The sequence below is a fragment of the Emydura macquarii genome, unplaced genomic scaffold, assembly GCF_026122565.2.
Source record: "Emydura macquarii macquarii isolate MOO-44397 ecotype Brisbane River unplaced genomic scaffold, CSIRO-AGI_Emac_v2 contig_1477, whole genome shotgun sequence".
Lineage (NCBI taxonomy): Eukaryota > Metazoa > Chordata > Testudines > Chelidae > Emydura > Emydura macquarii.
The window spans coordinates 9,786,431-9,808,246 of NW_027131614.1; the positions used below are offsets into that span (position 1 = coordinate 9,786,431).

The 21,816-nt window shown below is 40.8% G+C and overlaps 1 long non-coding RNA gene across 1 annotated transcript; it reads left to right on the top strand.

Moving 5' to 3' along the window:
* The first annotated feature begins 783 nt into the window (after positions 1-783).
* LOC137156814 (uncharacterized) lies at positions 784-13,839 on the top strand. Its single transcript, XR_010920912.1, has 2 exons — positions 784-864; positions 12,822-13,839. It is a non-coding gene; the product is annotated as an uncharacterized lncRNA (long non-coding RNA).
* Positions 13,840-21,816: the final 7,977 nt, after the last annotated feature.

A 21,816-nucleotide genomic window follows, 5' to 3' on the forward strand; every position in this document is an offset into this window, starting at 1 on the left:
GTCAGGCAGGCAGATAAATATCTGCCAGTGTCTTACAATATGTTGGTAGCATTCACATGACAAACTGCAGTGCCATGTGGCAAATGATTTATCATGGATATATAACTACCTCACCTGTATTCTGCCCACCAATTCCTCTTCCACCCTCCCCTATTTCTAACATTCCAAAGCTCTACCCTGCTTCAACAGATGCATTTTTTTAAAATGAACCTGGGAGAGAAATATTTTCTTTTCCTCAAATGTGAAATTTTCCTTACAAAATTAAGCAGGTTCAGGACCCATGAGAGGTAATACTTAGTACTAGATCAGTAATATGTTTCAAATCTAGTATTTCACAGTTGGAACTGTGAGCTTTCTACCACAAGCAAGTGGAAATTTCTAGCTTGCACTTGCTTCTCATGTTGTAGGGTCCCAAAATACCAGACTTTAAAACTGAGTTTATTATGTATGAAAAAGCTACTTTAGGCTCTTTTTAAAGGTTTATAAAATTCTATTTGTTATAACTTTGTGTCCTCTGAATTCTACAGAGCTGGATTCATTACATTAAAATAACATTTTCTATACAGAACATTTACTTTAGGGAATTTTTTGAGGTGTTTGAAGTTAGTTAGTTACATTAAATTCTCTCATGTAGGCCCTGTGTAGTTGGACTGAGTGTAACTAAGGGTATGTCTATACTGACAGCAGCACTGTCAGAGCCGCCAGATTGATGCCACGGGATCGACTGAGTGGGCAGTGGAGACATGCTCAAAGATCCCAGAAGTGCTGTCCAGTCGACGCCATAAATCTACCTCCACAAGAAGAGTAACACTGTGTCGACCGGAGGGCATTTCCCATCAGCGCAGCACCAGTGGAGACGCCATGGTAAGTAAAAGTTGGTAAGTCAACGGGAGATATGCAATCTACTCTAAATAGCTTACCTGTATCCCATTGACTGCTGCTGTCAGTGTAGACCAGGCCAAAGGCACTTGGCTTTACAGGTGGCAGGATTATAAAAACTAGTCCCAGTACAAAACAGGTAAAAATGTCAAACATTTCCTAAAGCTTTTTGTTTTGTTATTGTATAGTTGATGGAGTCGCATGGCAGTCATTTGGAATGGTCTGAGGTTTTCCTTGTGAATAATGCATCCTCCGAAACTCATACTGATAAAGGATTTATGGAATACTGTAATACCATGTATTCTCTGTCTCTGCATATAATATGGTTTAAAGAGTATTTGTGGTAATTCCCACATTTCTACTGCTGTCTATGGCTCTAAGCCAGTGGCTTTCAACCTTTCCAGACTACTGTACCCCTTTCAGGAATCTGATTTGTCTTGCGTACCCCCTGATTTAACCTCACTTAAAAACTATTTGCTACCAACATCAGACATAAAAATACAAAAGTGTCACAGAATATTATTACTGAAAAATTGCTTACTTTCTCATTTTTACCATATAATTATAAAATAAATCAATTAGAATATAAATATTGTACTTACATTTCAGTGTATAATATATAGAGCAGCATAAACAAGTCATTGTCTGTATGAAATTTTAGGTTGTACTGACTTCACTAGTGCTTTTTATGTAGCCTATTGTAAAACTAGGCAAATATCTAGATGAGTTGATGTACCCCCTGGAAGACCTCTGCATACCCCCAAGGGCACATGGACCCCTGACTGAGAACCACTGCTCTATTCTAACTCCCCAGAGGCTGACATTTCCAGAAACTGAGGGCAGTTAGCATGAAGAATTTCTACTGCAAGCCTGGGGATCATCAGCTGGAAGCAACAGAGGAGGAGAGAGCCCTGGGTATGTGAGTTCCAGAGGGGTAGCCGTGTTAGTCTGTATACAGCAAAAACAATGAGAGTTCTGTAGCACTTTAAAGACTAACAAATTTAGCTTCAGCAGGCATAAGCTTTCGTGGGCTTCAGCCCGCTTCCTCAGATGCAGTTGGTAGAAATAATATAGCAAATATTGGCAACATATATAGGAGGCAACATATACATATCCAAAGGCATAGACAACAATGGGTAGGTGGATGAAAGCCGGGTACTTGAGGCCTAATGACAACCAAGTAGGTGGATGAAAGCCGGGTACTTGAGGCCTAATGACAACCAAGTCATTAGGCCTCAAGTACCCAGCTTTTATCCACCTACCCCATTGTTGTCTATGCCTTTGGATATGTATATGTTGCCTCCAATATATGTTGCCAATATTTGCTGTATTATTTCTTCCAACTGCATCTGAGGAAGTGGGCTGAAGCCCACAAAAGATTATGCCTGCTGAAATTAAATTTGTTAGTCTTTAAAGTGCTACAGAATTCTCGTTGTTGTTTTTGCTGGGTATGTGAGTTGATCACAGGATGACTGTGAGCTGCCTGTGTGATGTGGCTGTGAAAAAGGTAAATGTGATTCTAGGGTGTGTCATGGGAGGCATTTCCAGCAGAGAGAGAGGTATTCATGCAACTGTAAAAGGCACTGGTAAGACCTCATTTGGAATACTGTGTACAATTCCGGTCATCTGTGTTTACGATAGCTGGACAAATTTGGGTGTGATTGTATGTTGGGGTTATTTGTGATGGTAAGGGACAGGGCTCAGCAGCCCTGGCTCACTTCTGGCTTAAACACATACAAGCTCAGGCTTTAGGGTTCTAGCTGGCCACTTGCAGAGTCAGGAAGGGATTCCTTCTCACCCCTTCCCACCCCGCTGCCCCGGCCAGTGTATTCTAGGGGGAGTTAGACTCCTTCCTTTGAAGCTGCAGAGATGGCCATGGCTGGAGATGGGACATTGGGCAAGGCCTTGAGTTGGCACTGAGCATTTTCTCTCTCAGGTGCATTGTGGGCTGGTTCTTGCCCATATGCTCAGGATCCGATTGCCATATGTGGGCTTGGGAAGGCATTTTCCCAGAGGTCAGATTGGCTGTGACCTTAAGTTTTCTTGTCTTTCTCTGCTGGGTGTGGGTCATTTGCCAGATTTCATAGGTATATCTCACTTAATCATTTCCCTGCCAATGCAGGGGCCTTGGGCCCTGGTGCATCTCACTCATTCCTATTCTCTGCCTGTGGCATATACTAGTCTAGTTGGCAGTGAGCAGTAATATTTTGGTCTAATTTCTGTTGCTTTGATGCTGGTGGTCTGTGATATATAAGAGGTCAGACTAGATCTGGTAGTCCTTTCTGGCCTTGAACTCTGACTCTATGGAGAGAAACTCAATCGTGCATAGAAATCAGTGGAAAAACAGCCCCCTCTGAATGCTATTTTTAGGTGGGTTTCAACACATGCTATGTAACTGAGGCTATGGGCAAAGGGGGAGGGGTAAGGGGCTTTAAGCTCTGAGGTTCCCTTCACTCTCAGACACTTATCATCACCACTGATAATATTAAAAACCATTTTATTAGCTTTTCTAAATTGCAAAAGCACACTTGTTTGTCAGATTCCAAAAGTAGGGCGGAAATTCAATAGCTATTATTTAAAAATATAATTAGTGCTACATTTTAATTAAACATAAGAGAAATCATTAAGTGGGCCACCAGGTTGCTAATTTGAACAAGGGAAAATTTAAAAAAGAGTGAGGATTGAAAAGTCTGATTAGGAAAAATATTGAACAAGACCTTTATCACAGAGATTGGGGCTAAGATGAGAGATATGTAAGGTAACTGGAGGTGAGAAATTAAGCTTATAGGGAAGTGGAAGAATAAGATGAAGAATGCAGGGAAGAGGGAAATGAAGAAGCATTAATTCTCAGGGAGAGGCATGAGAAGCATAGATTATCTGCCCTCATCTATAACTTCTGGAGCTCATCTGACTGAAAATGGAGCCTTGTCCTGAGAGTGCTGGACATCCATAATTCACATGGATTTTAGTGGCAGTTGCAAGTGCTCAGCTCCTCTCATAATCAACCCATACTCAACCCCTTACAGTTCAGAATGTAGGCAACCAAAGAACACTAAAGAGAATGGCACTGTTCAAAGGATAGTACTTGCACAGTTTTCCTTAGTGAGTCACTTTATGATGACTGATTGATCTGTTGTAGGATGGGGTGCTTGAAGTGGGAGAGGGCCCTGGGTGGGATTTTGGTTGGAAACTATGTGAAACTCAGCAATTTCTCATAGTTGCAACCCCAAGCCAGACCAAACATTAATTTTGGCTGAATTTCGCTTTGAGTTTATGGATTTATTCAAATCTGCAGCTCAAAACAAAATTCAGGGGCTATGAACCTATAAGAACTATAGTGTAAAAATAATCATTGGCCCCTCTGTCAGCCCAGCTAATACCTATTCCTCCAAAGGCTGTCCTGCACAATGTGAAGTTGGGCCTGGGGCCAGTGGCTGGGAATGAACATCTTTTGGAGAGGCCTGAATCTCTGTCCAGATTTGTCATAAGATTCAAGGGCTAAATTTCTGGATGGTAAAATCTGGATGCGAGACATTTTCAGCCTTTAAATATTTGTCCATGGAGTTTTTGAAAAGTCTTCTAGTGTGCAGGGCTCTCACATCTCTGCTGCTTAAAGAAAATGATGGCACCGAGAGTTTATTGAAGGAAAATAGTGGAAGTTCCTTGGGTTACCACAGCCTGGGTCTATTGATCTGAGCACCCTGAAAAGCCTCCTTTCCCACTATAAAATCTAAATAAAGAGTTTCACATACTAAAACAAACTTAAGTTACTATATAGAGAGACATCAGAAGGGAAAGGGTGTCTTTTTTTGTTAAATGTCAGCTTAGAACCCTGAATCCAAACATTCTATTGTAGATCAGATGGGGAGCTCTGTCTCTTATTAAGGTTGCCTGACACTTTTAACTTTGCCCAACTTTAACCACTTGAGCTGAAATTTTACATGCCAGGGGTTTGCTTCGGGCCAAGTTGTTCTGGAAAACATTAGTCAAAATGGTTCAGCCATTTTCAAGAATATGGTTAGAATAAAATACATTGTTTTGCCCATGCTAAACTATGGTGACCTTGTATTTGGGAAGCTCTAGTGTTCTCATGCTTTGGTGTAGAGACATGAAATTTGGCAGGAAGGGTTGGGGGTAGGAGGGATTTTTGTCTTGATGTGTTTTTGCCATCTTCTTGAACCCCCTGCCCCTCCAAATTTGGAAAGTTCTAAAGTTTTGGGGGTTATGGGGGAATCATTTTGCACATGCTCAGTAGAGACTTGCTGATGCTTCACAGATAAATTTCTTGAAGATTCTGTCCACACAAGCATACCCAGTCTGCCGCTGAAGGGGCGTGAACAGGACATCCGGTAATTAAAGCTCTGGGCTGCTGTAGTCTTTGTTGGAGATTAGGCACTGGAAGGAAGTCAAGCAGAGAGCCTATATCTCCCGTGCTCTCAAGAGCCTGCCTACTGGGGCTAGGCCGTGTGGAGGAGGAGCTGGAGGTGGGAAGACAGAGATTAGACAGGAAACTGGCAAGGGGAGAGGGAAACCAGGACTGTGAGTTGAGGTTGTGTGGGGTGGAAGCGTTGGGTGGAGGGGACTGGGACTGGCTGGGCAAGGAGACTGGGGCATGGATGAGAAGCTTGAGGATTGGGGACAGGCTAAGTGAGGAGACTGAGACTGGGATGAGGAGCCAAGGCAAGGAAGAGAGAGGTTTAGGACAGGAATTGGTTGGAGGGTACAGGATAGAAGAGCTCAAGCTGTGAGCAGGAGGGGAATAGGCAGAAGAGTGTGTGCTCAAAGCCTTAAAGTCTGGAGTGGAACCCAAGATTCCTGAACCTCACCATTCCTCTGTTGTCAGCAAATGTCTGTGAGAACCACTGGCAAAGTGTGTGTCTCATCCCTGCTAGTACTGGTCCATGTACCGGGTAACAACCTACTATTGCTATAAGTTACTCTGTTAGCTCAAGTGGCAGATCTGTGCAGTGAATCTAAAGGTTCCAACCCTGCTCATGACCCATGTGGTTGTCAATATGAAGCCATGTAGGACCAGAAGCAGCCAAAGCAGAGATGCTGCCCTATAGGGTAGGGAGTAAAATGGGGCTAGTCAGGGTCACCCCTCCTCCTTGCACCCCCTGGATCCACAACTGTGAAGAGGAGACCCCTACTTTGGTGGGGGCAAGGTGTTGCCTCCTCTCCAAACCCCTGACATTTGGAGAAAACTGCAGAGAGAAGCAAGCCAGAGCTCCAGCAGGTAGTAATAGAAGCAGCCGACTCAGGGATCTTTGTACATTCTAGTTCAAACTGTGAAATGTTCTGACTGTCTCTGCCCTGTGGTGATTGTCTGTTTGCTCCAACCTTTCCCTTCCCTGATCAGTCTCTACACTTCAGCTTCCGTCTCTGTCCCCTTCACTCCCTTCCCTTGTCTTTCCCTTTAGCTGTTTCCCTCTCAAGTATATCAATCTCTCCTCCATAACAGCTCCCTGCAAAAAAATCTTGGAACTAACATGACCTTTGCTTCCATCACAGTTGACGCTATTAGGCCCCTATCCCCCATCCTGTGTTTGTCTTGGCTATTTAGAAAATATTGCCTAATTGTTTCCTAGTACTCCCTGTCTGTCTGTATCCTGTTGTCTCTTGTCTCGTACTTAGATTCCCAGCTTTTTGGGGCAGAAACTCTTTTTGTTATGTGTTTGTACTGCACCTAGCAGTACATGGAGTCTACAACTCAGTCTCCTAAGTTCTACAATAATATAAATAATCAATTATAACCAATCAGATGGAATTTGTTGTTTTTTTCAGTTTGGTTTTTTAAAACTTTAGGATACATATATCCTTCATGTGTGCACGTACATAAAACTATCTTAAAAGAACACTAAAATTGCAAAGTCAAGCAGTCAAAGTTAGAAAATGCCAGAATTAAGGTTGCCTCTGCAACAGTAATTCAGCTTCATTGTACATATGCATTATGGTACAGTCTCCAATTACATGATCATAGTATTATTTCCATAGGACTAACCCCCTCCTGTGATTTTTGAAACCTTAATGTTCTCTTAACAAACAGGGTTTATTTGTTTGTGGGGGTTTTTTTTGTGTAAAATCTACTGTCGTGGAGTATCTTGACATAAAATATGGGCTTCTTGATAAAAGCAATGTTTTCTTCTAACTGAAAGTGGATTTTTTTTTAAAAAAATGCTTATTAAAGATTCTGACTGGACAGTCATGGAAAAATTATTTATTTCCAAAAGTGTTATACACAGCCATCAGCATGAACTTCCCAAGGCCACATCTATATGTTAACTATAGGTGAGAATGTAATTCTATATCAGTAATATTAATTTAATCCTGATCCTCTGAGTGGCCATGAAGGGTACTAATTATGTTGGTGGACTTTGACAGACATTTGTCCAGAGGAAATTGCACTATAACCTCAAAATTAATTTATTCTATTGGTTTTAGTAGTCCAAAACATGTAGCTGGTTTCTTAGAGTATCTTTGGGGTAAAATGTAGAGTAGAGGCCACATAGTGAGATACTCTATTGTGATGAGGGATACATTCTCCTTTCAGTGAGATCATAATTTCCACTCGTCTTAACAGAAATTACTTCTGTGCATGGAGAACAACATTTTGCAGTTACACATTAGAATCTCAAAGCACTTGGCAAACATTAATTAACATAATAGACTGGTTTGAGTAAGAAGGATTGTTTTTCTTTCAAGTGTTTTGATTTTTGAACTACCTCCCTGAAAAATAATCAAAGGAATATACTACTCCTGGTTCTTAATCCTTCCAGTTTATGAAATTTGGGGTCACTGTGTGGACAGGCTGCACTCCAATGAGAGTTGGCATGCGGGAACATCATGAGATATTACTATCTGGCCTATTTTCTGTGACTGTTCTGAAATGCTGGACAGGACAGAAGATTTGACCATTGCAATAGTTTAAATGTGACTCAATGGAGCCCTTAACATTTTTTGTTCCATACTCACTGGGGTGTGCTGTGAAAATTGTCCCATTTACAATTTCACATACCAATTTGCCCCTATTCTGCATAACATGTTACTAAGGAGAACAAATTATTCCATATTATTATTTTAAAAGGTCCTCTTTCCCTGTCCTTCTGACCCTACACCGCTTGATCTTTTGATACAACTTTAACAATAGAGCCCAACTTTCTTTCAAATCATGCTAAATTAGTATTCTACCTTCTGACTAGGGAATGAAGCTCAGGACAAACGTGTGCAAGTTTGATGACACAGTGGTGGGTATTCTCCCTAAGTGAAATCCTGGTCCCATTGACTTCAGAGGGGCCAGGATTTTATCTCATGGAGCATCTGGGATGCAAACCCAGAGACCAGTATGCTGACATATACCTATCTGAAGGTGGGTGGTTGCTGGAAGTGAAGCTATAAAGAATATCTGTGGTCACATGAGGTATTACAAGGCTATTAACACAGGTTCTGTTTACTGTATTTTTATAATACATTATTTTGTCATGTTTGATAGCAAACCTCAAAGACCTAGTTATTAATAGCACTCCTGAGTTGGTGGAATTTACTAATAATTATATTTTTTTGGTTTAAAACATTAAATGTTGAAATCATTTGTCTTTGTCTACTCTGGCAAGAGCAAATGATGCTCATCCAAGACAGAAATTTCCACTCACATTATTATGTTTGCTGTCTCTCCAAACACTTTCTGAAGATTTTAGTTCTTATAAAATTGTGTGGAGTGTTTTTCCCAGTATGAAGTGATATTTTGAGACTTCACTATTAAAGCCTATCTATGGATCAATTTCATATTCTCTTCTTTCATGGACCTTCAGTGGCTACAATAGTCCTTTTAATAGCTGACTATAAGTTGTAAAATTGAAGATGACACAGAGAAACTTTTCGCTTTGAGCATGCAAACTATGTGTGATAGTGTGCATAATTTGCATGTGAGCCCTTATATTGCTTGTAATGGTCCTGTTTGGGGAAGAAAATGCTTTGGGTAATTATTTTGAGCTCTGGCAAAGGGTTCATATTCTTTAAGTAAATTAGGTTTTCTCTTAAAATATACCTTGTACTTCCTCAGTCAGACATGTTTCAGCTTCTTAAATCTTTTTATGGTTTTTAAAAACAAATTAGGGTTCTTGTTTCTGCTTATTAAAAAGAAAAAAAAATGATGAGTGCAATAGGGCAATTAGAGTCCCTTTCTATCTAAAATAAAGCAAACCTTGGTCCATCTTTCTCTCTCAAGCTAATCTCTAAAATATATTTGACCCTCACATAGTGCTTGAGTAAAAGAGATTGTATTTCTTCAAGCAAAATGGAAAGATGATTCACAAAATTCTAGTCAAGATGACAACTGGACTGATGTCCTTGCTAACTGCATATCTATTTCCAAATGTACTAAATTTAAAGGGATGCAATCATACTATTTAGTACAGAGATGGTGTTATATGCTGGCTAGATAGTTTAAATGCATTCTTGCCATAGATGTGTCTGGCTCATAAGGCTGGGTTTGGTCACATGGTTTGGACTTCCTAATCATTTACTTTTTTGTATGGAAGATGTTCAGTCCACTCACAGGGCCAAGAACTACGCTTTCTTCTTTTGAAGTCAATGACAGACTTGCTCAAAGATCAAGGGCAGAATTAGGGTATATAGCTGTTTGTATTTTGGCAGACCATTCAATTCTGATACCTGAAAGCATAGTTTTGATCTCCAGTATTGATTTGGTAAATCCTAAGGTTTTATTTGACCTTCATAAATTATGATGTATTGCTATGTTTCTGTGGGTACATTATCAAAGTGGAAGTCCATTTGTCCTTCTGAGATAACTGACTGGAGGAAAGAATGAACCTCCCAGATCAGAAATAAATGAACTTGGAGGGACAAATACAGGGGGAAAGAAATCAGTTTGGAAGCATTTTAAGATTGATTCCCATTTTTTAATTGACTTGAAATGAATAATTAATATCCACACAGTTTTTATACTTTAGATATTAGATTAACTTTTTAAGTGCCTTCCTGGTGTTTTTATGTGCTTCCAGTTTTGCAACAATACTTGGCTCTAGTACTGAGCTCCCTATGCACAGTGACAGGGAAATAGATTCACCATTGCAAACTGCACTTTCTTGTGCCAGGAAGGGCTGTAGGACTCCAGGGGATGTGTTAGGGGAAGGAGCAGATATGTTGGGGGGGAGGGGAAAGCAGAGCGGAAAACACCACTAGAGAAAAGCAGACAATGTTCACCACCACTGTCCCTCGGGAATTATGCCATGGGAATGCAGCTTTAATATGTGGTTGGGGATGCATAGTAGACCTGACAGTAGAGGAAGCTAAGTGAATGTGCTGGTATTAGTAAACCTGTCCAGTCAGCACCATCCACTATAGTCCTCCAGTTGCCAAGAGATATAGGGGACATTGGCAGAAACAGTTATAAACGAGGGGTGAATTTAGCTCAGTGACTAATTAAACTGAATGATTACCAGTTCACCTGATGTTGCTACACTTACTCTTTTACTTCATGAGGCACCTCCTTTGGATTAAATAGGAGTATTTACAGTATAAAGTATGTAAATAGTGAGTGGTGGCAGAATCAGCCATGGTTAATAGACACAGATATAATTTAGGTTTATTTTTAGATGCTGCAAATTCAGAATAAAAACCACCTATTTACTAACAACCAATCAACACTGGGATTATTTGGATGCTAATTCACCAAGGCAAAATGGGGTAGAGCTGTTGTTATCCCATATTCACATACGCATTAAGCAATGATTCAGCTATCATTCTAATAGTCACAGAAAGTGAAAGTTCTTAGGTTCATATTTGCAAACCCCATTGTCTAAGAAGCTCCCACCACATAGTCATACTCACATGAAAACATGCAAAGGGACACATTAAAAAGTGAATGTCTGCAGCCAAGGCAGCAGATCCCACTAAAATAGGCTCAGTAGCATCTTCCAAAGCAGATCAAGGGGGACATGAATTATATTTCTAATATTGCTATTGTTTTATTGACATAGGTACTGTCCTCAAAAACAACACCACTTACTGGATGACAGCATGATTTTCTCAGATCAGGCAGCAATATGAAAACAAAGTAAACTATTGACCACTTAAACTAGAAAATAGAACCAATGTGAGTTAAAAGAACTTGTTTCACAGGGGCGCACAGAGCATTGCAATACATATGTCATTTAATCCTAGCAAAACAATTAATTGCCCAGTCCAGCTGCTGTGAGAAAATCTGCAAATGATTCAGACAGGGCAAGAGGGGAATGACAGTAATTGTTCAGGCACTAGCTCTGAACCTGTCATAAATTGGACTAGTCTCTTTCCCCCCCTCTATTTCTGTTTCAGTCAACTGTATAGGATTCCCACCCCCACAATTCTTTCTGCTGCTACAGCTGCTGGCTAGGTAGAAAATACAAATGGAGACACCTGTGTGTGAGAGCTAGCTGCAGCTGTGAATGTATCACCGCTGAGCCATCTGTATATGACTCATAATTGCTTAACTTAGGGTGAGTTGGGATAGGCGTTGTTTGAGAGAAAATTCACTGCATAACTAGTAAATGAGATGTTTTTCTTTTATATTGCTTCCCATTTATTGTCTCTGTACTTCATGATTCTGCTTTTTCCTCCTCCTTGATACTGAAGTCACGCTAAGAACAGGCTGTATTTGATCCATCCCCAGGTAGTCATTTTTGCACACTTAATGGGATGAAAATCACCCAGTCTTAGACATTTAAGTTGGGAAATGAGGGTCTTTCAATTTTTCCATTGGTAATTTGCTGGGACTCTAAATAGTATTTATTTCCATGCTGGGACACTTCTAAAATGAAATTTAAAATTACAGACACTAACTCAGCTTACTGTAGGTTTTTGCTCTGTTCTTAAAATTAATACTCAGGAAACTGAATCAATATTACCGCTGACTGCTCCCAAATGTAATGCAGACAGGTGCTGTGCAAGCTTCCCAACAGTTCTGCCAATATATCTAAATCCTGACCTTCATGAACTCCTGTTATTCCAGTCATTGGTCTCTTTTTTAGCACAGACAGAGTGGGGTGGAGGTTAAATTGGGTAGTGATCATGTGAGGTGGACAAACAGTTATAGGGGATGAGGAGAAGTCTAAAAGCGATTTTTAGTTTTACTTGTACTGACTTTGCAATATTTCAGGGTGTGACTCCTTTATGAATCCAGAAATCTGGAATTTGATCCCATATTGATGAATAAGCTGTCAGGCTGTGTGTGAGGACCTTGGGGCTGGGGGTAGCAAGGGAGGAGAATGGATTAGAACAGTGTGCATGCTGCAGCTGGGTTAAGATTCATCCCCTATCATTTTTAACTGTACTTTTTTCTTTCCATTGCTGAACCATTAGATTTTTTAAAGGCCTGTTGAATCATAAAATCTAAGATGCTTGTATGAACAGGATTATTTGTGGGCAGCAGCCCACCACAATTTCTAATAAAATCTCTGGTAAAATTTCAGTGGCTGCTACCTGAGAATTGGAGGTACTAGTATCCAAACAGCAGAAAGACATCAGAATTAGATATGTATATACTGAAAATAATTTCATAAACAGAGAAATTAAGCTTTGAAAATGTCCTGCCTCCATTTAAAAGGGGAGACTCTGATTCTCCCCTCACACAGTTCTTACATTGAATTCAGTGGAAATGCTTCTGATTTGCCCTAGGGAAAGTGAAAGGAGAATCAGGCTCAAGTTGTGTAAAATAAAAGCAGCAACATGCTTAACTGCATTCCTTTGTCACATAACTGCCCTGCTCAAAGGGTGCAGCTACATACATCAGAAAGCACTGGAGACAAACAGGCTTTTCTATATAGCTTCACTCTTATAGTCCAATATGCAGTTGAGGGACCAAAATCAACTCATTGAGGTGACCTAAAATATGGATTCAAATGATGAAAATATATTTAACTAAAAATGAACTTTTTCTCTTGCAGGTTCCATAGTTTGCTGTACGCCTTTCATCTTACAAATGGAGGATGAGAACAATAAGCCTGATCACTAAAATGGGAGGCTTCTCTAGGAAGAGAAATCGTGTAGGCTTCTTTATAATACCTTTCCCCATTCCTGTTGGGGAAAGTGAAAACAAATCTCGCCCTTTGTGGATACACATGTTCTGGGGGAGGTTCTGAAATCCTTGCAGATCTGAATTCACTTGACAATTGCACAGCCTTCAAACACAGGCCTGGAATTTCAGCATAGACATCTGTTTACACAATTTTGGCTCTGTTTCACTTAACAAATTTCCTACCATTGTATCTTGGGCATATAAACCTCTGCTTATTTCCTGGGAATGGAATGGTGCCTGTTTTCACCATGTTGTGCTAGTTTTAGTAGGAGACAACTGCCAACCAAAGCTTTCGGTGGGTGGCTGGCAAAACACTGCCATCTCTTCATGAGAAAGCCCCTCTTCTGTGATGACAATGCCACATTGGTGTCACATGCCTTTTTACACTTGTTTACATTTATTGACATTCAAGTTCATTAATCAATCTGCTAATGACTTCCTCTTGCCTCCCTTTTTCCACTTACTATTACATCTGAAAATCCAATGCATGAAGAGCCTATATGCACCAGACTAACTAGGGCCAGCTCACTAAAGTCAAATCCATCTCACAAATTGTATACTGACTAAGAATGTGGAGTTTGATTTGGCCTGTGTCTACATTTTTATTATTCACTGCTTGCAAATGCTTACATGATTGAAATTTTGTTCCTAGGAATATTCACAGAAAACAAAGAAGGCCTGTAATTGATTCCTGTAATCACAGAACAAAATTTGTTTGGGGATGTAAGATGATTGATCTAGAGCTGAAAAGGTAGCTTATTAACGTTTTGGTAACAGTGGTCACTGAAATCGGTGAATATTGACCCCTTCCCTGTTATAGCTTTTTGTAAGCCTGATGCATGTCATGTGACCAGGGCCAGGAAATAAAGATCAGTCTCTTGTCAGCACTTTTTGTTGTCACACCTTTTATTAGAGTTAAGTACTCCAGTGGGGGGCCAGTTCTGTGTCCCATAGGTGATCAACCACAGAGCTCGAACACCCAGTTCCAACAATGAAAAAGTGACGGAATATTCACAACAGTAACTTCGTGAATAATCCAGAGCTCAAACAGGTTCATAAAAATTATTCACTGAACAATTCTGAATAATAAATAAATATGTATAAAGCAGGAGCTGTTCACAGACAGAAAATGGGGCTAAGTCCAGCAGTTAAAGGTTCAAAATAAATCGTTTGACCAGCTCTGGTCTTAGAGAAGAAGAGGAAAGCATTCTTTAAAAGTGAAAACTTCTTCTTGTCTGTATTTGAGAGACTTCAAAAAAGAAATTCAGAGGAAAGCATACTTAAGTGTCAGAGCTTCCTGATGCTCTGAGCATCACTAGTGGCTGTTGAGAATTGCATAGCTCAGTTCCAGCAGACCCTGGTAGAGATTGTGTATCTTTATTTTCTTTGTCATGTGTAGAGCTAAGCAAACCTTTCCATATGCCATCTGAAATCACTCAGAACTGGGTTCAGATATCCTTATGATACCCAAACCTTCTAGTCTCCCGCCAGGCCCTAAATCTAGTGGATTAACTTCCAACTCATTGGAGTTTTGTTTGAATTGACCAGAACCTTAGCTGCTCACCAGGCCCCAAGCTCTCTCTTTAACCGTAGCTGGCTTTTAGAGGTGTTGAATAACAAAACTGAAAGAGGATTTAATGGATCCAGCCCCAGTTACACTGAAGACTGAATTTCAGTCTTCGAACAAGTGACTCCGGGTATGTCTACACTGACAACAGCAAAGTCGCCACTGTCAGATCGATCTTTTTGGATTGATTGAGCGGTCAGTGAAGACCCACTCAATCAATCAGGAAGTCGACCAAATAAAACCACCTCCTCAAGTGGTGTAGCACTGCGTTCCCGTTGGCACAGTGCAGTGAAGACACTGCGCAGAATGGAAGTACAGCAGTCGATGGGAATTACGCACTTTTCATAGCTTGTGTAACTCCCGTCGACTGCTGTTGAATTTCTAGGTAAGCATAGACGAGGCCTTTGTAACACTTCAGGAAAATGCAGATCACCAAACCCAGGATGAAGCAGGCGAGAGTTGGGACAAAGCATTCTTGGGGGTGGGGAGAGTATGGAATTAATTTCCACATAAGATTATGTTAATCTAGACTGAACATTTCTAAAAAATGCTGCCATATCATCCTCTTTGAAAATGCTTTACTACCACAGCAAGAATGACACAACAGTTACTCCCCCCCCCCCCCCCCTTCAACTACAATCCCTTACCAAAAGAAGAAAATTAAACACAATAATGTACAAACAACTGAACTGGACAAACCCACCAAAACAAATAAATAAATAAAAACACTTCCGCAATCTGAGTTACCCCCAAAAAGGGAATAGAGCCATAGACTCCAGGAAATCCATTAGGGCATAGTTTTCAGCATATGCAAACATGCAAGTAGCAGAGACAATTCATGAAGTCTGAAATGACCAACATGTAGCCGAGTGATATTGGAGACTATTGAATGTATGATACTTCCGGATGAAAGCATATAACTCCAGAAGAAATATGTCCAAAGATAGATCTCTGGCAGTACTTAAACTATTTGGATAGCACTGGAAACGTTGTAAGTATTCAGTCACTGAAACAGGAGCTTGTGGTCAGATGTCTAAAATGTATAAGGTACAAAAATATGAAGTGGGAAAGCAAAAACAAAACTCTGGTCAGTAGATATAAACAGAACACTACAGCCGCTGCCCAGTGCAGTCTCACAGCTGTATTGTGAAAGTGAGGAATTTTTTTAATAACTACAGCTCCACAGTTTTGTAAGAATCAAATATACTTTGGAAAAAATACACAAACTGGTTTATTCTAGTTACTGTATAAAGGAACTTCTGCTTATTCTTCTATAATATATGCAGTCTTGTTTATTTAACTTTCAAACAGTTAATCATCTCCTCACAGAGCTTATTGTAAAAAGGAAAGGACATACAGCTCCTTATTCTTCTATTCCTCTCCTCAACTGTCTCCATCTGAATTTTGCTGTGACATATCTATAACCTTCTCCTCAGGTCTTTCTGGCATCACTCTATTCCTCTTACTGAATTCTAACCTTCTCCTGTAAAAGGTGATTATGCCATATATTTACAAACACTCTCATTTTGCTTACTGGCAGTTCTTTGCTCTCAGTTAAAATGTGTGAAATTGTTTATACATGAGGAGTTGCAGAAGTTGTGATACTTTTCAGTAATTGTTGGCAAAAATAGAACTGTAAGCTAGGATGAGAACTGACATTTTCTCCAAGACTCTTTTTTAAAAAAATGTGTATCACTCTGAGCTTCTGATGTGTTGGAGCCTATTGAGCAAAGGAGAGATTAAAAAACTACTTAATTGCTTGTGTGTTGTAGCTGTGCTGGTCCCAGGATATTAGAGAGACAAGGTAGGTGAAGTAATAGCTTATATCGGACCAACTTCTGTTGGTAGAAGGGAAATACTTTTGAGCTTCACAGAGCTGTTCCTCAGGTCGGGAGAAGGTAATCAGAGTGTCTAATCTAAATTCATGGGGGAACAGATTGTTAAGCATAAGAGGTTCAAACCTGAGAAAGAGACCCGAGGAAGAGCTCTGACGCTCAAAAACTTGTCCCTTCCACCAGCAGATCCAGTAAAAGATGTTACTTCACTTACCTTGTCTGTCTCATATCTTGGGATGAACACAGCTACAGCAACACAGCAAACAACAATGGAAGATACTGAATTTTGCAATTTAAAATGGAAACTTCACAGCATGAAGAAGGAAGCCAGACTGAATAGTGACATCTACTTCCTGGGCAGATATAGGAAACAAACCATCATCCCCAGAGGACCCGGCATCTATAAGCCTTTGACCACTACAGTCAACTACAACTATGCTGCACAGCATGGCAGAAAAAAATCAGAAAAACTGAGGAACTATTTCCTGCACCTCACTTGCTCCATCAAGGACCACCTCAAACCAGAAATAATCACATGCTCCCACACACTGGAAGAAAAAAAATCAAGAAACCTACCTACAGATGATGCAAGAAACCCGAAACTACTATAACGAACCCTCACAGCCATCCAGTACAAAAGTGGAACCAACTACAACTCAACAACCAATAGAACACCACTTCTAAAAGAAGCCACAGCACCAGGACCTACTATGTGACACTCCAACATCATCAGCCCATCAAAGTTATCCCAGATTGGTACTCAAGTATCTGTACTCTCTAAGGGACTAACCTTCTTCTGCCCCACCACAAAATCTGATACCACATTAACTTATGGAGATCTAGGTGGATTTGGCAGAAGAATTCTTTCACAACAAATATTACACCACTGACAACTACCACATCCCAGCGACAGTCATAAGGAAAAAGAATAATCTGACTGGACAGCCTCTAGCAGATGACACCACACACTGGATCATTACATCGATGGCTTCAGGAAAAGAAATTGACTGTGAAATCCCCAACAAACATTACATCCACCACAATCTCTCCACCACCGATAGGATAGCCATACAATCCCTAAAATCCAACCACCAGCTAGTGATCAAAATAGCAAAGGGGGTGCCACTGTAGGCCTTAATTGTGATGATTATGTCAACAACGCCAGAAGACAACTGTCCAACACTACCTACCATAAAGAACTCAAAGAAGACCCCACATCACAATTCACACAGGAATTTAAAGATACCATCAAATCCTTCCCCAAAAAACTCCAAAGAAAAACTCTACAACTTCATATTCCATGAACCCACCCAAGTGAACTTGCTTCTCAAGATACACAAACAAGGGAGCCCAGCCAGACCCATCATATCTGGCCATGGCACTCTTACAGAAAGAATATCAGGACTTATAGAAACCTCACTGCACAAAGGGCCAGTTTCCTCCAAAACACTATTGCCTTCCTCCAGAAACCCGGCACCATTAACCACCTTCCCCAGAAATCATCCTTGGCACCACAGAAGTCATTTCCCTATACACCAACATACCTCACCATGATGATGGCACCACTGCCTGCTTCAGATACTTAAAGATAATGAACAATGCTCAGAAATACACCACAAATACATTGCCAAAATTATCCATTTCTTCCTCATTCACAACAACTTTATATTTAACAGCAAACATTTTGTCCAAACCAGGGAAACTAAGATGACTCCCCAGTATGCCAACTTTTTCATAGGCCATCTCGAAAAAAAATCTCTAGAAAAATGCACCGCGAAACCGACAATATACCTGAGATACACTGATGATATTTTCATCCTCTGGACAGAGAACTTAAACTATCTCATAGAATTCTACCACAATTTCGACCACCGTCATCATCATCCAACACTGAAGTCTCTCTGGGACACTCCCACACCAGCATCAACTTCTTGGATACCACAATTAGCTTTACCAATGGAACCCTACAAACAAATATATACAAAAACTCCGCAGATCATCACACATACGTCCACAGATCCAGCTGCTACCCCTGACACGCCAAGAAATCTATCATCTACAGCCAGCCATAGAATTTGCTCTGAAGAGAAAGTCTGGGAATACACACTTAAAATGACCTTCACTAAACAAGGATACGCTACCAGAGAAGTCGATCATATCATGGAGTGGTCACCAAATACCCTTGAAGAATATGCTTCAATACAGAAAGAAAACTCCCACTGATCACGCACCCCTAGTTGTCACCTACCATCTTATTTTAGAACCCATATGGGCTATCAAACAATTATAACCCATATTTGATGGAGACCCCATCTGAAAGAATATTTCCCAAAATTCCCTTTTTTGGCCTTCAAGTAGCCTCCCAACCTTGCCAAGTTCATCATCAGAAGCAGAAGTTCATCCCCACAGACCATGACACACCAACTAAAAGAGGCACCAGAACAACAAATGCAAACAACAAATGCAAAACTGCAAACATACCTCCATAGCTACGATGATCAGTATCCCCCACAATACACCTTTCAAGATACATGGGTCCTACACTTACCTATCACAACATGTGCTGTACCTCATCCAGCACATCAAATGACCCCACAATGACCTGGTGGGTGAAACCAGACAATCACTATGCTCTTGAATGAATTCACACAGAAAAATTATAAAAGACAAAAACACTATAGCACCTGGGGGAGAACACTTTTTCCACAAAGCGATCACTCCTTGTCCTCCAAGGAAACCTGCACACTACCTTCAAAAGACAAGCCTGGGAACTTAAATTAGTAATGCTGCCAGACACCAGAAATGATGGACTTAACAGAGATGCTGTTGTTATGGCTCATAACAACAACTTGTAGCACATCCTACTGCCTGTTAACCCTTAATTGCCCTCTTCATTTTAAGTGGTCTCCTACAGCATGTGTAAACCACTTATGCTTAACAATCTGTCCCATCTTGTATTTTGCTCAGAGACTCTGATTACCTTCTCCAGGCCTGAGGAAGAGCTCTGTGAAGCGTGAAAGCTTGTCCCTTCTATGAACAGATGTCTATCTTAATGTACATAATAGCATTCTGAACATTTTCAAACTAAGTGAACAAACAAGTACAGCAGGCCAAGGCTTTGATAAAGAGGCAGCTGAATGCAATATCCAGATAGCCTCTACCAATTTCTCAACCATTTTATGTGAAAAATCCTAGAAAGAAATCCTAGGAATTGGACAAAATGAGGAAAAATCCACACACCATCACCTCAAGACTCACTGCATACAGAGGGTGTTATACTCTCAGACAAATAATAACAAAAATATTACAGGGATTCTGAAGACTTGTTCTGTCTTATTCATGCTCATTGCTATGGTAACCAAGGCCTTATCTACAAACAAAAGGTATCCTATACAGAAAGGGAAATAAGATATACTGACCTACGGCACCTTTATAGAACCTGTAAAATGGATGCAGTTATTACGGTATAGATATAGATCAGTATAAAAATCACACCCTTAACCAACATAGGTACAAAATCAGGTGTGGGTGCATTTCTAGAGCAGGCAAATAGAATAAAAAAGGATGTGTAGAAGATTTGACTCATTACTGGTGCATCCCCTTGTGGTTGGGCATGGCATAGCAGCTCTTTCCTCTCCTGCACTTCCTATTGATGGTCTGCCTCTTCTTGCAACTCTGCCCTCTGGCCTGGTCATGTTTTAGTCCTACCCCTTCCAGGATAACAAGTTCTACCAAATAATAATCCAATGTCATTACATCAGTTTTTTGGCCACCGACTCTGGGCCCCATGGTCCTTATACCCTCTCATCCCAGGGCTTTTGAAAGTCCGTATCTGTCCCCTTGTATTGGGGAGGAGTTGAGGGAGGTTTCACACCACCTTCCCAGGTGGCTGGTGGGAGAACCCAGGCCCTCCCTCTCCTCTAGTTTCCCGCACATGGACCCTGTAGTGAGCAGGCATGCTCTGTCTAATCCAACTCCTTGCTGCTGCCTCCTTGGACTTCTTCCTAACATAGCCTGCCAGCAGGCCTCTCCCACAGCCTCTTTAAGTTCACTCTTCTTTCAGGACCTTGGGAAAGCCCTGTGAATCCCACTATAAATCCCAATCCAAAAGTACAAACTTAAACCAATTTCTGCCCTCCTCAGATTTGACTTTTCATCCCTTGTAAGTTCCCCTTGCTCTGTTCCTCCACTGAATGCCTCCCAAGGCTCTCTTTTTGGAAGTCCGGATCTTGTCCCTTCCTGTTCCTCTGCTTTCTACCGCTAAGAGAGTGGCTGTAGAGTTCTTTCTTCTCTCCCTGCAGCCACTCCTTTTCTCCAGACTTTCTGCCTTGACAGCCCTACCCAGCTTTTCCCTAGCTGGACTTCATCTTTAATGAGGCTTAGCCCATCCTCCAAGCGCAACCAGGTGGGTCAATCAACCTCTCTTGCCCATAGTAAGCCTTTCACATCCAGGATTGGGTATAGACTCTGTCATAGAAAGTAGAAAAGCCTAATTGATTTCTTTGATGGGTGAGTGACCCAAAACTCTCCGCCCCCCAACTTGTTGTGGGTGCCACTGTGAGCACTCAGGGAAAGACACATGTGCATTAATGGTTGACTTTTCAACCTGACATTATCACACACATGCACATTGCCAGAAGCATGGAGGAGAATTACAAACATGGCTTGATGATGTTTTTTATACCTGATGATTTGTGGGGCCAATTTAATAATTTTTTAGGAACTGACTCATGATTTTTGGTCCCTTGAGGTTAGCAATTCTGCAACTCTCCTTTCCTTTTGTAATTCCTAGTCTTTGTTGGTGCTTCTTTAACTGGTCTGTTGAGACTCCAGAACTCTTGTCAAATTAGGATTTCTCCCTCACACTCTGCTACCTCTGAGTTGCAATTCCTTCGCTGGGCTCCTCCTAAGGTAAATTAAAGATGGTCCAGTGATTATGGTGCTAGCCTGGATTCTGGTTGGGAGAATTCCTCCCTCCACCACATGCTTCCTGTGTGGCCTTGGAAAAATCATTTGGCTGGTCTGTTCATCAGTTCCCCATCTGTGAAATGGGGATAATAGTACTTCCCTACCTCACATGGGTGCTGTGAGGATAAATGTATTAAAGTTTTGCTGGTTCAGATATTACAGTAGTGGGGGGATGGGGCTCATAAGTACATTAGAGAAGTGATGCTGCCATGGGTTATCTCATGCACAGGATTGTGCCTTAAGATACCATCTGGCACAAAGATTTTAAATGATGATTTTAGTGCCCAACTGGTTGCTTCCTAGAGGTGCAAATACATGCTTCAAACAGACATACTGAAGAGAACATAAACTGGATAATAAAAATGTAGGGGATGGGGAGACCCATCCTTTTAATTTCCTCCAATCTTTTTTTTTCTTTATCTATGTTGCTTTTGTATTGCTAACCGGAGTGATAATGTGGCTTCATATGCTCTTCTGAATCTGCTGAGCTGAAA